At 38.1% G+C, this 16,738-nt stretch overlaps 1 protein-coding gene across 4 annotated transcripts in view; it reads right to left on the reverse strand.

The window, feature by feature from the left end:
* Nucleotides 1-16,535, reverse strand: part of Lrrc4c (leucine rich repeat containing 4C) — a 1,364,812-nt gene extending 1,348,277 nt beyond the window's left edge. For all 4 annotated transcript variants that reach the window (XM_055599890.1, XM_055599907.1, XM_055599872.1 and 1 more), the window contains exon 1: nucleotides 15,879-16,535. The gene's annotated coding sequence lies outside the window, so the exon portion shown is untranslated. The remainder of the gene's footprint in view (nucleotides 1-15,878) is intronic.
* Nucleotides 16,536-16,738: the final 203 nt, after the last annotated feature.

Genomic DNA, 16,738 nt, shown 5'->3' on the forward strand with positions numbered 1-16,738 from the left:
GTTGACATCTAACAGCATAATAAGTGTTTGGTTTCCCAGTGTGAATTCATGATTTGGCAGTGGTTAACACTAAAGCATGTGCCTTCTTTGAGATGAGTAAGTACCCCAGAGCTTATGTGCCTCAGGGATTTTGGCATAAAGTGACATTCAGTCTTTACACATTCAGCTTTGAATCACATGAGTGTTATCTAGTAAGCATGTCCCCATCCACAGGACTGTTGTCATACAAGTCACCATTTCCAAGTGGTTTTCATGGGCCACTATTAATTTGCTAATATGTTCCATAAAAGCAGTGTTACATAGTGGAATAAATTTGGAGAATACTGAATTGGATCAAATTAAACTTGACTATTTAATACAAAACTGTCCAAGACTTCAAACACCTTTCTTTATACATGTTTTAAAAGAAAAAAAAATAGCATGGGGCATTTTTCAGACTTGTGACACCAAAAAACAGTTTATTCCTTGTAAAGTGTTTGAATTTGGGAGTATATTAGATGCTTTTTCATGGCAATTGTGTAAAATATGCATCCATCATTTTTAAAGCAGCCAATGCGGACAGGACCACCTTGTGCATTCCTTTTTATTATAATTAAATTAGCCTCTCTGCATTTCCTATGGCTTTGATAGCATTCAGAACAAAATTGGAATTTGCTGCTAAACCAAAAAGAAACAGGAGAAAATATTGTCAAAGAGCTGAGAGTCCCCACAAATTTCATTTTGAACCCTTCTTAATCCATGCCAGACCCTGTTTTCTATTCTTGAAAGAAAGCTAAAAATCTGAACCTAATACCAAGTAATGGTCTCTGTTTTTAAGCAGCCGGACGGACTCCTGGCAATGCATGCATTCCTATCATTTTGGTTCTTATGCAACTGATCTTAATTTAAAATTGTCAGAATTTTTTTCACAAAGAGGTACACCCATCCATGGAGAAGCATCTTGGGTAAAGAAATTCAACTTGTCAAAGTCCCATAGCAGCAATAACATCTCAGAACTTGGTTTAAAAGAGCAGAAAATCTTTTACAGAAATGAGTCACCAGCTTTCACTGCCTGATGTACAGAAATCTTATATGTGGCCATAATCATCATGGAGAGCCTATTTTATAACACTAGCTTCTACTTCTGAAGCTGAGCTAGTGGGACACAAGCTATAAAATTCCACTTCTTCAAATCATTTTTCCATGCACGTCACAGCTCAGTTCCAAACGACCTCTACCAGTATTTCCCATAAGTGGAGTAGAAAACTCTGCTCAGAGTTTAAGACTTCCCAGAATTAGTATAGTTAAAATGGGGTTTCAATGCCCAGTATCTAACGGGGGAGGATATAAACACAAATACCTTTCCTATAATGACTTTCTATTTGATAACCCAATGAATCAAATAAATGACCGAATCTGATGATATATGAATACATAAGAGTAACTGTTCATACAAAAACCTTGTCAAGTAATCTCTTCCTTCTGACCCCCAATATTCAATCCTTTGCATTCTTTCCACTGAGGCAGAGTAATACTGTTTCCAAACACAATTCTTAGCTGACACAAACTCCAGCTTAGTCTCTGGCAATGAGCATTCATTTAAACTTAGACTTTACAGTACTTGACAAGAAATTCTTTACCCTGCTCTTCCTTCACTATTCTGAATGAACTCACCTCTTCCAGTGCAATGAAAATGTTTAGAGGTTAAACTTTACAGAAAAGATAAGGCTTGAATTAATTAGTAGTATGGTTTAAGCACTCGGAAATTATGCTGTCATTTATTGTTTGCAAGGTCATCTTGTTGTTCTTTTTTATTTCTAGCTTCTCACAGACATACAGTCATCATATTCACTCACCCAGAGTGCAGAAGTATCTGTAGAAATTAAATGAAGAGGAATGGACCAAATAAAATTCTCTAGTTTCTACCTTCACGGTTTTGACAGTTCTCTTATCCATGCTCCTTTGAAGGCTGTGCTATCTCTTCATTTTTGTGAGAAATGTTTTATGATCAATTGCCCTTGCATCTGAGACTATCTTCATTCACTCATGACATGTTTAGGGACAAAAGTCCATTGATTTTGTATCTGTGTGTGGTAGGGATCATGTTGGAGCTATGGATGAAAAATCATGGAATTCTGAGGTTGTCTTACACAAGTTCACAGTCTTGTGTGGCATAGAAGAAATAGGTGAAGAACGAACAAAGAAAAACAAATGTCTTACAAATAACATGCTTTGTACTTAATATTTACATAAGGCTAACTCTCAGTTTCTTATTTGGTCTTCAGATCAACATAACTTATTGAGCAATTCAAAAGACGTGTACAGTAAATCTATTACATAGAAATGAGTGCCTAAAGACTGCTCTTTGTTCTTTTAAATCTTCCATTATAAAGTTGTAGACAGCACAATATAAGGCCATTAGCAGATATACAAAAGGATTTTCAAATGGAATCCAACAAAGGACTGAGCTAAAAGACAGCCCAGATAGAATGTCCTTGGCCAGAAAGACTGCAGTTCCAGAAGGATCAATTGCTTAGAATTTAAGAAACGGGATATATAGGTTCAAAGTAAAATGCAAAGACAGTTTTTGAAATCATAGAGTAAAGGGGGAAAATGGCATTGTGTTGGCCATCCAACAAAATTCTAATAATGGTGAAAAGTAAGAAAAGAATGCAAAAAGAGTAAACCACCTTCAAATTATGTAGAAGATATTGTCATAATTTTGAAGGCATACTTTTGACCTAAAATATAAAATGAATGTGACCCTATGTCTGACAGGATACAAATATCTTAGAGACAAGATGAACATATTCTCAAATCCTGCTCCAAACGGGTATTAGGACTCGGAGTGTAATAGTGTGATACATAGTTCTATGAAACACATATTGTCCTTTGATTTTCCCTCTGAAGAAAATAAATTTTAGAATCTCTCAAGAAACTTGGAAGATAATTACCTTCCTCTCTCTCTCTCTCTCTCTCTCTCTCTCTCTCTCTGTGTGTGTGTGTGTGTGTGTGTAACTAAGTTTCCCAGGTGAAAAATGGGAGATAAAAATAGTGCTTCATGCCAGGTGGTGACACATGACTTTAATCTTAGCGCCTGCACTTGAGAGCAGAGTCAGGTGGATTTCTTTGAGTTCAAGGCCAATATGGTTTGCAGAGCAAGTTCCAGAACAACCAAGGCTATACAGAGAAATCCTGTCCCAAAAAACAAACAAACAAAAAATACACACACACACACAAAAAAAAAAAAAAAAAAAACCTAAACCATTCACCACCATCAACAACAACAAAAGACTACTGCTTCTTCAGAATATGTACAGCACAATTGCTGAGACCATCATGACTGAAAGGATCCCAAACAACAGCACTGATGTAATGCTAGAACAACCCTAACAGCATACAACAAAGCTTCACTCTACAGAACACTGCATGTGTGTATATGTACATCCAGGCATGTGTATATCTCTGTGTATAAATGACCCATGTCCTTTAGGTTTGTTTGAAGATTTTTCTTCCCTTTATATCAGCTGGCTTGCTTAATAATCTCTTTTCTCTATGTTGCTCCCCATTAATTGGGCAAATGTGATGATTTGTAATGGGTCTTCAGCTCATTAGTGTAATTTAGCCAGGTTCTATTGTACCTCACTAGACACACAAACAAGGCTGCTGCACACATCTGTTTCTGGAGCTCTATTTCATAAACATCCATAATATTTGTGCTTTACAACTGAGAAATAATTGCCCCTTAATCAGCTGTTTGTTTCACTAGGCTACACAAATATATGTGATACAATACATAAATAATTTTAGGATAAAACAACAAAATCATCACTTGCTGTAACAGTAAAGATTATGTAGCTTTTAAAGATATATCTAAATACACACACACACACATGCACACACCACTTCCTTAAGAAGGAAGGTGTTAAATATTTTAAATGACCTAGAAAAGAACATTTAAATATATTTCTAGCCAAAGGTATTTAATTTATCCAGATATATGCACCAAGATTTTTGCCATTCATTTAACCTCTCTATCTCTCAATTTTTAGACATGTTGACTTCCTATTTTTCAAGAAAGCATAAATTTCTGAAATGAGTATGAAGTTGTAGACAAATGGAAAACACAGAATAGATGCCAGTTGTTATGATTGTGAGTTGGCAGATAAAACACCGTTCCTTCAGAAGAATGTTGCCACCTACTGACAGCAAACTGAGACAGTTGTCAGATTCTTGACACCAGTGCACAGATTGGGAAGAGTTGGTAATCTTGAGGCAAAATCAGTGTCACATTCGCATTGAAGAAGCTGAGGGACCAGCCTTGCAGGCTTCAGCCAGCCAAATCAGTACTGCCAGTGTGAAGTTCTAGGCTGCTTATAACCAGGAGTGCACACATCAGAAAGCACAGAAGCTGTTGCAGATTGGGAGGGTTCAGTGATACCTCCATGTGCAAAGTAAACCTGAGGCTGATGGTGGAAAGTTGAGGTTGGACAGAAAATTGAAAGTATAGGAGATCTTGGTAGCTAGGAGGAAAGAGAGTACTCTGAGTAAGTGTAACAGATGAGAGGTGTTCTTGATTGCAGGTATGGGAAAAATAACTGAGGTAGAGATGTGTCTTCTGGATGCTCAATTTACCAACCATTACAGAGGGTGATTGTAATAGAGAAATGAAAATCTTCCTGGAACTAATCCTAACCAAAAATAAAGGAAGAAATGAACTCTTTGCTCTTCCTGCTTCTAAAATACAGATTCAGCATGTCAATTAACACTGAAAGCAGTGACTAAAGATTATATCTAGTTATTTTTCAGAAAGGCAAATGGGATAGACATTGGAAAAGGGAGAAAACAGGGCACAAAACAGGAGCCTACTACAGAGTGCCTCTGAAAGACTCTATCCAGTAGGGTATCAAAACAGATGCTGAGACTTACAGTCGAACTTTGGACAGAGTGCAGGGAATTTTATTTATTTATTTATTTATTGTTTTATTAATTGCAGTTTATTCACTTTGTATCCCAGCTATAGCCCTCTTCCTCATTTCCTTCCAATCCCACCGTCCCTCCATCATCTCCTCCCATGCCCCTCCCCAAGTCCATTGATGGAGGTTCTCCTACCCTTCCCTCTAATCCTAATCTATCAGTTCTCATCAGGACTTGTTTCATTGTCTTATTCTGTGGCCTGGTAAGGCTGCATCCTACCCCCTCAGGGGGAGGTGATCAAAGGCCACTGAGTTGATGTCAGATACAGTATCTGTTTCCCTTACTAGAGAACCTACTTGGAAACTAAGCTGCCCTGGGTTACATCTGTGCAGGGGTTCTAGATTATCTTCATGAATGGTCCTTGTTTGGAGTATCAGTCTCAGAAAGAACCCCTGTGCCCATTATTTTTCTCCTTGTGGAGCTCTTGGCCCCTCCAGATCTTTCTATCTCTCCCTTCTTTCATAAGATTCCCTGCACTCTGCCCAAAGTTTGGCTGAGTCTCAACCTCTGCTCTGATACCCTGCAGGGTGGAGTCTTTCAGAGTCCCTCTGTGGTGGACTCCTCTCCTGTTCCCTGTTTTCTTCCAGGGAATCTTATGAAAGAAGTGGAAGATAGAAAGACCTAAAGGGGACAGGAGCTCCACTAGGAGAGCAACAGAACTAAAAAAATCTGGGCCCAGGGGTATTTTCTGAGACTGATAGTCCAACTAAAGAGCATGCATGGAGAAAACCTAGAACCCCCGTACAGATGTACAGGGTTACCCTGTACTCACGTACATGAGTTACCTCTGTAACTCATGGCAGCTCAGTCTCCAAGTGGGTGGCCTAGTAACGGGAATAAGGGATGTCTCTGACATGAACTCAGTGGCTGGCTCCTTGATAACCCCCCCCCCCTGAGGGGGATAGTTAGCCTTTTCAGGCCACAGGGAAAGACAATGTAGCCAGTCCTGATGAGACCTGATAGGCTAGGGTCAGATGGAAGGGGAGCAGGACCTCCCATATCAGTGGACTGGGGGAGGGTTATGGGAGGAGAAGATTGGGATTTTGGGCAGATGAGGGAGGGAGCTACAGCGGGGATAAAAAGTGAATAAATTGTAATAAATAAATAAATAAAACCTCTTTCACATCTTAAATTATGTGGTATGGTACTCATGAATTTAGAATACAGGGTTTTCAAAAAGCTTTTCTTCTGTTTTGCCTAGATGTTGACCTTGAATCTACACCCTAACCCAATAATCAGGTCACCCTACGAAGAAACCTAGCACATTAGTAAGTTGCTCATTGTTCAATTGTCATGTCTCTAGCTATTGAGAAAAACAAACTTGCATTTCCTTGAATCACAGAAAATACCTCTTACATCTCTCAAAACACAAGCCAAAGCTTCTTTCTGAAAACTGAAAGGTCAGGGGCTAGCCTTCAATCAGCTCTTAGAGTTTTTGTAAAGTATTATTCCATTCTAAACTCTGAATGGTTAAGTATCCTTTCCTCAAGAACATGACATCAGATGATGGTTAACAGACTATCAGTTCAAGGTACCAGGACCCTTTCCAGAAACAAAGGAACATAAGGAAATTATATACAAGAAGAGAAGATAAAGATGGGTGTTTGTCTATACCTTGAAATTCTGCTTCTCATCTTATAACCAGAAAAAAGATAGAGGAAGTCTTGAAAATTTGTTTTATGTGGAAAAAAAATCCAGCAATGCAGAAAAAAAATATACAGAAGGTCATTGGTAAATTTGAGAGAGAAATAGAGGGATAAATAAAAAAAAATAGTGCCAAACGTTGTTTCAGGCCAATTAAACCTCAAGTTAGAGGAGTTCAGCACCTGGACTGTATATCCAGATGCAATGACACAGATGTCTACACAGTTTGTAATGATCCATTTCTTTAGGCAAATCACAAGTTGAATGAATCTTGGTTTCCCTGTCAGCATCTCCAGAATAACGATATCCCTCTTTGCATGATTTTTGCATGACTGTGGAGCTCTAAGTATATCTGCACTATCACAACATTGAAACAGTGCTACTGTGTTTATCCTGAGGGTTTCTCTCCTCTCTCTCTCTCTCTGGCTCTTTAAAGCATTCTACAAGATCTTAAATAATTTCTTCCTTTTTGTTCACCATTGAACTGTCTATTTAGTACCAACCCCAAGCTGTCCTTCTGTGTTTAAACATCTTCAACCATGAATGCTTCAGTTTTGCTTCTGTAAAACCCTGAGCAACTTTGGTAAACATGCTACCTTCTCTTTTATCAATGCAATAGCAATAGCAAGGCAATATATTTTAGCAGAAATGCGTATTGCTTGTATCTTGTCTTCTACATGATAACTATATCATACATAATGCTAAAACACATATATGTGTTCAACAAACAAATACAGAGCAGATCGCACTAACAAAATGATCACAGAAGTAGAAGATTAGACTAGTCTCATTTAGAACACTCATTGAAATTTTTGATTCAGTTATGTAAAATGATCTCAATTGAGGTTTATGACATAGTTATGAAATCCAGATGTAGGAACCTGTTTTGTTTATATATCATTTAATGAACAACATGTATTTAAAAATAAATCCCAGAGGGAAATGAACATATGAGGTAGGTGGAGCACAGTTGCTTTTTGCAGGACTAGGAGGATTGAATGTAGGTATGCTGACAATGATGGTAGAAATGGAAATCAGACATGGAGTCACAAAGGCATTCAGGAGAGGGAGGCAAGGAGGAATAAGACAAAGATCTTGAAAAAGGATGATGGACATAGCCACGATCAGAAGAAAACATGAAGGAACTGTTCTTATGCTGGACAGACCCTATTTCAGGAATGTTCTGGTATCCACATATACCTGCCGACATTTCCATCCTATTCTTATATGTTCTCTTTAGCCCTAGGATCAAAATATATTTACTAATAAGATGCTTAACACTTTTCAATAGCCCAGATTCCTTGGCAGATGAAAGATCCAAACCAAACTATACAAACATGGTTTCCCTTTAAGTAAGGAAACACTGGGGTCTGAAATATAGTCTCTAAATCTATATTTCAGATTTATTATGACCATGGCATGTAACATCTCCATCAGGCAAAAATCAGAAAATCCATTTTTTTTTCCTACCAGGTTTGCAGCAAAAGATTTTCTCTATTACAATAATTATTAAAAATATTTGTCCTTCACATTTTTTACTATCATTCTTCAAACACTGTTTTGACATGTGTAGTAAGTCTTTTTTACTCCAGCATATCTTTTATATTTGTTGCTTACTGGATTACTAATATGTATGTTCACAGGCTCGATTTTATTGTTTACAAATGTGTCCTGAAACTTACGTGTCTATTCTATCCCTGCTTCAATGCCCTGAAATGTAAAGCAAAGATGATAGATACATACATACATACACAAATATATACATAAAACATAGATCTATACATGATAGATACATAGATAGATACATATATGTATACATAGGTACATGAAAAGATACATAGATTGATAAATAGTCTTGTGTAAAGCACTGAAACCTGTCATCCATGGGAAGTTTACTACCAAGCATTCAAAAGCTAAGTTATTTCACAAATATATATACTTAGATACATATAAAGGTATAGATAAAACAATGACATAAATATATATTCATGGGGCTGGAGAGAGAGCTCAGATATTAAGAGCACTGGCTGCTCTTTTAAAGGTCATGAGTTCAATTCCCAGCAACCACATGGTAGCTTACAACCATCTATAATGAGATCTGGGTCTCTCTTCTGTTGTGCAAGTGTACATGCAGGCAGAACAAATAAATAAATCTTTAAAATAAATAAATAAATCTTTAAATATATATATATATATATGTAATCAAATATTTTCATTAAGTGCAAAAATCCAGATTTTTCTCAGGATTAGGAGGATAAAATGAAATTTTATTTTGTTCTTTAGCACAGCAAGTTAAAGGAAGATTGTTATCTCCTCTTTTTTTATTAATTAATTTTTTATTAATTAATTTTTTATTAATTACAGTTTATTCTAAGTGAATAAGCTATCTCTTGTTTTTAACTAGAAAATTTCTCCAGATGAGAAGATGGCTCAGTTGCTAGCAAAAGTGCTTGTTTTGCAAGGAATGAGGTTCTGAATGCACTCTGAAAAAAAAAAAAAAAAAAAACAAGTAAAACCTGCCAGGCAAGGTGGAGTGCACACTTGGGGAACCTGGGGCTTGATAGCCAGCCTGTCTGCCAGTCTACTTGGTGAGCTCCAGGCCAGTGAAAGGCTCTGAGTGAGGAAAAAGTGAACTGCACTTGATGAATGAGACTCAAGGCTGTTCTACCCTCCAAAAGTCCTCGTATACACTTACTTGTATGTCTATACACACAGGAACACACAAACATAGACACGCACGCACAAGTCCTATAGTATGATTTGTTCCCGCCCTTTTTCATAGCCAAGCTGGAAGTTGCACTGTAAAATCACGTCTTTCATATTTTTTCCATCTGCATGTCAAACAGATACAATCATACAGTATTCTGTTCATTCATGTCATCTAACTATTTTTAATACTTTTCAAAGTGCAAACATAGTTATGTGGACCAAAATTCTAAGTAAATAAGGCTCATCAGTATCATAATGAGATCACATTTGGTGAGCACAGATCTCTATTCTCAGTGCTTCATAAGAATGGCTTTTCTTTATAATTTTACAACATTTTTGCAAGACAAGGTACTGGAATACAGAGATAAAATTAACCTACCCAAAGTTATGTCACTAAAATGTGGATACACATAGTGTTATTGTCCCCAACATGCATTCTAACAATGCTTCCAAACTGTCAATTAAAGTATAATACCCCACCTGATGCGAACAATTCCAATAATACTTGGGTGATCATAAAAGAATCAGACTCCTGCCCCAGGCTGTAGACACTTCTATGTACCATAAAAATATAACTGCCTCTGACATGAACTGATTGACCTGCTCTTTGATCACCTCCCCCTGTGGGGGAAGCAGCCTTACCAGGCCACAGAGGAAGACAATGCAACCACTCCTGATGAGACCTAACAGACTAGGATCAGAAAGAAGGAGAGGAGGACCTCCCCTATCAGTGGACTTGGGGAGGGGCATGCATGCAGAAAGGGGAGGGAGGGTGGGATCGGGAGGGGAGGAGGGAGGGGCTTATGGATACAAAATGAATAAAGTGTAATTAATAAAAAAATTAAAAAGTTAAAAAAGTCAGGCCACAAATATATATATATATAATATATATAATATATATATTATATATATATATTATATATATATAATATATATATAATATATATTATATATAATATATATATTATATATAATATATATATATATAATTATATATATATATAATTCTAATGATGTACTATATCATGTATTAACTGGTCAAAGAGAAAACATCCTCAGGTCTCTTATATTACACACACACACACACACACACATACACACAGTACTATGATGCAGACATGAGTTTTGAAATGTACTAATTGTGGGTTCAAATTTTACTCTTTTTTTGTTTCATTTATAGGAGAAAAATAGTTACCTCACTAACTGCACTAATCTTTTAAATGTTTATTTTACATGGATGAACGTTTTGCCTACATTGTTGTATGTATGTTGAACACATGCATTCCTACTGCCAGAGGAGGTCAGAATCAGACCCTCTGGAATTGGGATTACCAACTTTGTGAGACACCTGGTAGGTGTTGGAAAGCAATCTGGTACTCTAACAAGAGAAGCAAGTACTATGAACTCCGGGTCCATTGCTCCAACCTCCTAACTCATTAATATTTTAAGAAGGGTCGTATGTAATCTTACCTGCCTGGCACACAGAATACAACCATTGTTTATTCGTGGCAACTATAGCTTATGCATTAGCCTGATGTGTGCTGTCAATAACATCTGCAGTATATTGTGGAGAGAATTTCCTTAGTTCTGTGCAGAGCCCAGGTTGTGTCATTGAAGGCTGCAGTATGAGTATGTGTGCTACGATGACTCATTGATATCCTTTCTCCCTCTTTTGGTGCCCTAGACCTGGATTTTATAAAATGAATTTAAAATGCTGGGAGTTTGGATTTGGTCTTACTTCTGTGCAAAACATAGAGTCCATCCATTCATTATCAGATAGTAAGTGCCCACATTCTGAAGGGCAAAGCCCAGCTTTCTTCATGTACAGGGAAAGGCTGACTAGGCAGAACAGAAATACCTGGGTCAAGTGGTACCAGCCGTGCAGAGTTAGCAAAGCAGAATTGGCCTCATCGCTGACAGCTCAGCTAGCTACATTAATAGGAACAAGGCTTTTTACATCTTTAGCAATATGTTCTTGAACTAAATAAGGGTCGTACACAATGACATAGTTCCATGTGAGCCAGATGCTGGAAGAAGAATCTTAACTCTGTTAAACTATCAAGTCAAAATTCTAAGGAGCAGTCCTGAAGACCGAATCATGCCATGTCCAAATGCTGGAATTGTAGCAAAGAGGAATGAAGACAGACCTTACATAGTTATCAGAGCAGTGACCACAGTACCAGTACCTGCCAGCTAGCTAACTAATAAATAGATATCCTTTCATTGTCTGTGAGCAAAAAGAGACATTAGACAAAGAATCATGTTAACACCACTTGCTGACTTTTGAATTGTTTCTGCAACCACAAATGGATGGATGCACATGATTCTACTTTTATTCAGTATCATTTTGATATTGTGAGCATAAGTACAACAGCATCTGGAAAGGGCTTAGGCTGCTCTGAGAGCATCTGATAAAGCCCTCAAGCTAACTTATCGAAACAGAGCTTCATCTCTTCAGTTTTGCCTAACTCTCAAGTTATATTTTTTTTCATTTTATCTCTCTGCATAAAGATAAAAATATCCTGAATTAGGTTGGCCTTTCTTTTCCTTAAACTTGAATAAGATGGATTAAAAAAAAACTTTGTGAACTACCAACATTGATATGATTTCATTAAAAAGGTTTTACTAACTGTATTTTATACATCTTTTATTCATTCACCCATCACAAAAATATTTAGGATTGACTGCTTCTGTCTTATAGAATAGAAAATGGAGGCTCTAAGAAATTATCCATCCCAAGTCTATTCAACCACAAAGCTAATACTGTTATTATTGTCTTCCTCTTACATTTTAATTCTGGTCTGTCTCATAAATGCAATTCAGTGTGATAATGCTTGTCGTCATTATGCCCTGTCTGTTGTTATAGACAAATACAGTTTCCAAATGTCATTAAAATTCTAGTGAACAGTTTTATTATGGACTAGGGGTTTCAGAGCTTACAAAGTCATTAATGGCTTGTGTATCCTTGCCAAGAAAGTTAGAATGTCCAAGTGTTTTTTCTTTGCCTTTTTTCCTTCCTCTTTTGCATCATTCTTAACTTCTTTCCATTTTCCTTCTGTTCTTTTTTCCCCCTTTCTTCCTTCCTTTATTTTTTAGTCATTTCTAGAAATCCAGGACCAATGATGATCACACGGTTTTCTATTTTTCATTAATCGAGTGTTATGGCTCCTATAGCCTGACCTATACCTTAAATGTATACATGCATGTATGCACATGTACATACATAAATATAAACATGCATAAGTGCAGTGCAGATAATTAAATGGGTTTATTCAGTCTATTGCAAACTTCAAACTCCCAATCCAATTCATATAGCAGTTAATTACCTTTTCTTTTTTTTTAATCATGGAGAAATTACTTTTAAATGATAAGGAACAACAGCAAGGACATATAAAGCATCTGTTGCTCTATAATATTTACTTCATGTTAAGAGCCAAGTCTTTATATTACCTTCTGTAGACTGATGCTCTGATCTTGTTCCCACCACCACTGTTAAATCAGCCTAAGATAGAATGCAGCTCTAAGCTGCAGTGATGACTCAGCAATTAAAACTTAAAGTTCGAGATGCTTGGTTTGTGTTCACTACAAGGGCAAGAGCTGAGAACTCTTTCTCTTCTTGAACTTACTGGATAATCTTCCTGGCTTCCTTTAAAAGATCTCAGTAGCTGACTTTCCAGCTGTCATCTCTTTCTGTTGGGAAGGAAGGGAACTATTCATGTGTTAAGTGTCTTGAGCATAGAACACTGGAGAATGTTGGGTCTATTTGACTGAGTTGAGTAAAGAGCCAGAGAAAGGCCCGCTCACTGACTGGAATAAAACTGAGGAGGAAATGGAGGTTCCCTTATTCTCCCCCAATAAACTCAAAGCAGCCCTTTATGAATTCACTCTTAAAAAAATAATAACCTTGCATCTATTTCTTTGAAGGAACATCAATGTCTTCATTGGCTAATCTGACATGAAGGTTCCCTACTGAAATGGAAATTCCTACCTCTCCTTTTTCCTTTGCTTTTTCACTTTTGCACTAACTAAGCAAGAAAACCAAGCCTGTTAAACCTTAAAATAATCTCTGCCAAAACCAAAAAGGTTCACGAAAGTTTGCAATGCATCCTATTGTCAAATCTGAGCAAAAGCTGTTTACTATCGCTCTACCTGAGCTAAACAGTGTGATGCAAGGTTGCAGCTGTGTAAACAACATCTGAAGCCCTTGGGATGGAAAGGGTTTGCTTTCCTACAGGGCATGAGCTGGAGTCAGAATATCCTGGCTTGGCTGATACTCCATTGCTGTTATTAACATAAAATAACTGTTAATGAAAGTGTTGCTACTGCTAGAAGATTCACTCATTAAAACTATTAAGTCTCAAATACACAACTGATAAAATTATATTCTTTTTTTTTTTCAGATAGTGTTGAGAACTGATCTGTGCCATTAATTTCCAAATACCACCAATCTAAATACATAGTCATAGTGCATGAGAATGTAATTGGATAGGGGGCAGTTAAAGTTAGATAGTCTCAAAAAAAAGAGGATTGACTTTGCCAACTTCCAGAACGGCATTTAAGATGGGCCTCCTTATTCTGAGCTGTTCTAACATCAAATAGATGACTGAAACCTCTGACTTCTCCAGCTAGGACTTGTTATCAGTATCTCTGGCTGAGTGAACAGTTGAGAAAGAAAGGTATAACTCCTATCCTCACAGAGTCAGGGAGTCCTCTGATGGCCTGCTGTGACCTGCTGGCATCTGGAGCTTCCTTGTCCTTTTCTTCTTAGACTTTGTGTTTTTTTATTTATGTATCTATGCCTGCCTCTGGGTTTCATGAGCCTTAGCTCATTCTCTCCTCACAAAAATGGAAAAGAAAGGAATTTTGTTCATGGCTGCTATTATGTCCCAGCTACTTAAATAAAAAGGAAAGAAAAGAAAGTGCTCTCTTTTTTAATCATGAAACAGTAGCTGAAATCTAAGGAAAAAGTACACCAGTTAAAAATAGCCAGCAAGAAGGCATATCATGACTTCTGTCTTGCAGTTTTCCCACAGTGTGTCCACCAGCATTCTGTGTGGAGTGCCTGTCATAGGGTCAGCTGGGATCACGGAGTATCTCTTAACAGCTACAGCTAGGCTGCTCTACTATTCCTGTGCCACAATCATTAGATACCCTCATCTTCACATTTTGTTTGTTTGCTCCTTTGGCATTTCCCTTTTAGGAAAAAAGAAGAAAAACCAGTGTTTTGAGTATGCGGTCTGACATCTCCAAACTTGGATGCACTTAGAAATCTCTGACTAGATCAGCCTTGTTTGAAGAGATCTTTATGCTGCAATTAGCATCTTCTGGCTAAATATAGTCATCAGTAGTTGGAAAGAATCACCTAGGTGTGCCCTCTTCTACCTAGTTAGCATACTTGTCATCTCTACAATGAACGTGATCACAACAGACCTTAGAGTTGGCTAACAGCCCATGGAACATCACAACTCCAATTCAGACGCAGGACCATAAATATTCACTGAGGAAAACTAACCTACTACCGTTTATGCTTGGAGATTTAGGTATTTTGGAAATCTATTTGCAGGTTAATTTCCCTACTTGGTAGAAGCTAGGTGCCAATTCAGAGATACATATATTTACAAATACAAAGATACAGATACTGTCACAGAGAAATAATATTTTTCTTTCTTGAGCTCAAAATAGGTAAAATCTTATTTGCATTTCAGTTTGAAGGAAGACAGAGGCAATGGTTTAAGGCACAGGTAACCACTAGGGAACACTGAGGAGACTGAGTTCAGCAAGACGTTTGACTGAAGTCACATGAATTCTGACGCTGCTTGCTTTTACAGCCAAGAATACACAATTAAGAGCAATTTGCAACCACACTCTCCTCTCTACAGACTGCATGGGGTGAGAAGATGTTCCAAAATGATAGACACTACTAGTCTCAATAAAGGGGACACCACGATCAGAAAGGGTTAAAGAGATGCAATAGGAAGTAAGTCGGTCCAAAAGTGAGGCTGGAAACACAAAACAGTCCCCACTTTGTTCTCATTTGTTCCTATTAAGAGCTATGGAAACACAGCCACTGCTCCCTCGAGCAGATATTACTGCTCTTGAATAATAATCTGTCGGGGTCTACTTTCAAGTTATCATAAAAGTCTGAATTATACCCCCACTGCCATCCCATGCCAGTCTCCACTAGGTTCAGTTTTGCTCTGTCCCAGTGCCTCTGCCAGCAGCTAACCTGAATAACCCCCATTTCCCGGTTTTAGAGATTTATTTTGAAGGAGGATTTATATTTTTATCACAAATTTGCAGATTTGATATATTAAAAATTTAGCAGGAAGCGGTAAGAAGGGGTGTATAACTGTAATGAGTGTCGTTGGGGAGGGAGGAGGGTCGTCATACAAATGGAAATAACCTCCTTGGCATGAGAATAACCCCAAATGCCACACACTGGCTCCTTTCTGCATTACAATCTGGATGTGCGCGCTTATGAACTGCATATGGATTTCTGAAAACAACACAGAAAACACAAACACTGCAAGAAAACAAGCTACCCGGAGCTAAGTAATCCGGTGACTTACCGTCTCAGTGTCTCAGCAGATCGTCAAAGTTCACCAAGGAAAAATTTAAATCCTCTAGCTGGTCAGACACCACTCTAATTTACTTTCCTCGTGTCTGTCTGTCTCTCTGTGTGTTTGTCACACAGGAGAAAAATAATCAACTTTCAAAGGTTCCATTTATCTGATCCTCCAGCAACAGCAAGAACGTGTCCAAGAGACTCCGCCAAAAAAGTAAGCCAAAAACTCATCAAAGGCGAAAGAAGCAGGGGGAGCCGGGCAGAGAAGGGGCGGTGAGAGGTGGGGGCTACAGATTGTGAGCCCCAGTGCCCGGAGATTATTTCCACGCTGTGGAGATCTCCTCTTGTACGTTAAACCTGCTTTGGTTGTCATACAAACCCCCACACACAGTACGGACACTCACACAATCTCTTCCACGAGAAAGCAGGCACCCAAACACATACAAACACATAAGCACTCACAGAAGCCTGTGTAATGAAAACTGTCAGTAGTAACCTCCAAGAGGTGCTGTGAGCTGCAGATGGTATGGCTTGCGGTTACCTTCCCAGGTCTGTGGAGAATCAAAAGAACATCCAAAATCAGGGGGGTGGGGAGAGGGAACTAGATTCCGGATTCCTCTCCCCAGGCAGATGTATCAAGCCAGGAGCGAGTCAACCAGTAGAGGTGTCTGCTTGCTCGGTGCCCCGGATTATGGCAAGGTTATTAATCTTGGTGCGCTGCATGCCCCTACCCCCAACACTCGGCAGCCTGCATTGAGATGATTGCCAGAGCCGTGTCTGTCCCTGCTCTACTGCATTTTGCTCAGTGCTGTGATGCTGCAAGTGAGACACAGTGGAGGCAAGAATACTAATAAGGTGGTTAGC

This window comes from Psammomys obesus, unplaced genomic scaffold, assembly GCF_907164565.1.
Source record: "Psammomys obesus unplaced genomic scaffold, mPsaObe1.curated_primary_1811, whole genome shotgun sequence".
NCBI lineage: Eukaryota > Metazoa > Chordata > Mammalia > Rodentia > Muridae > Psammomys > Psammomys obesus.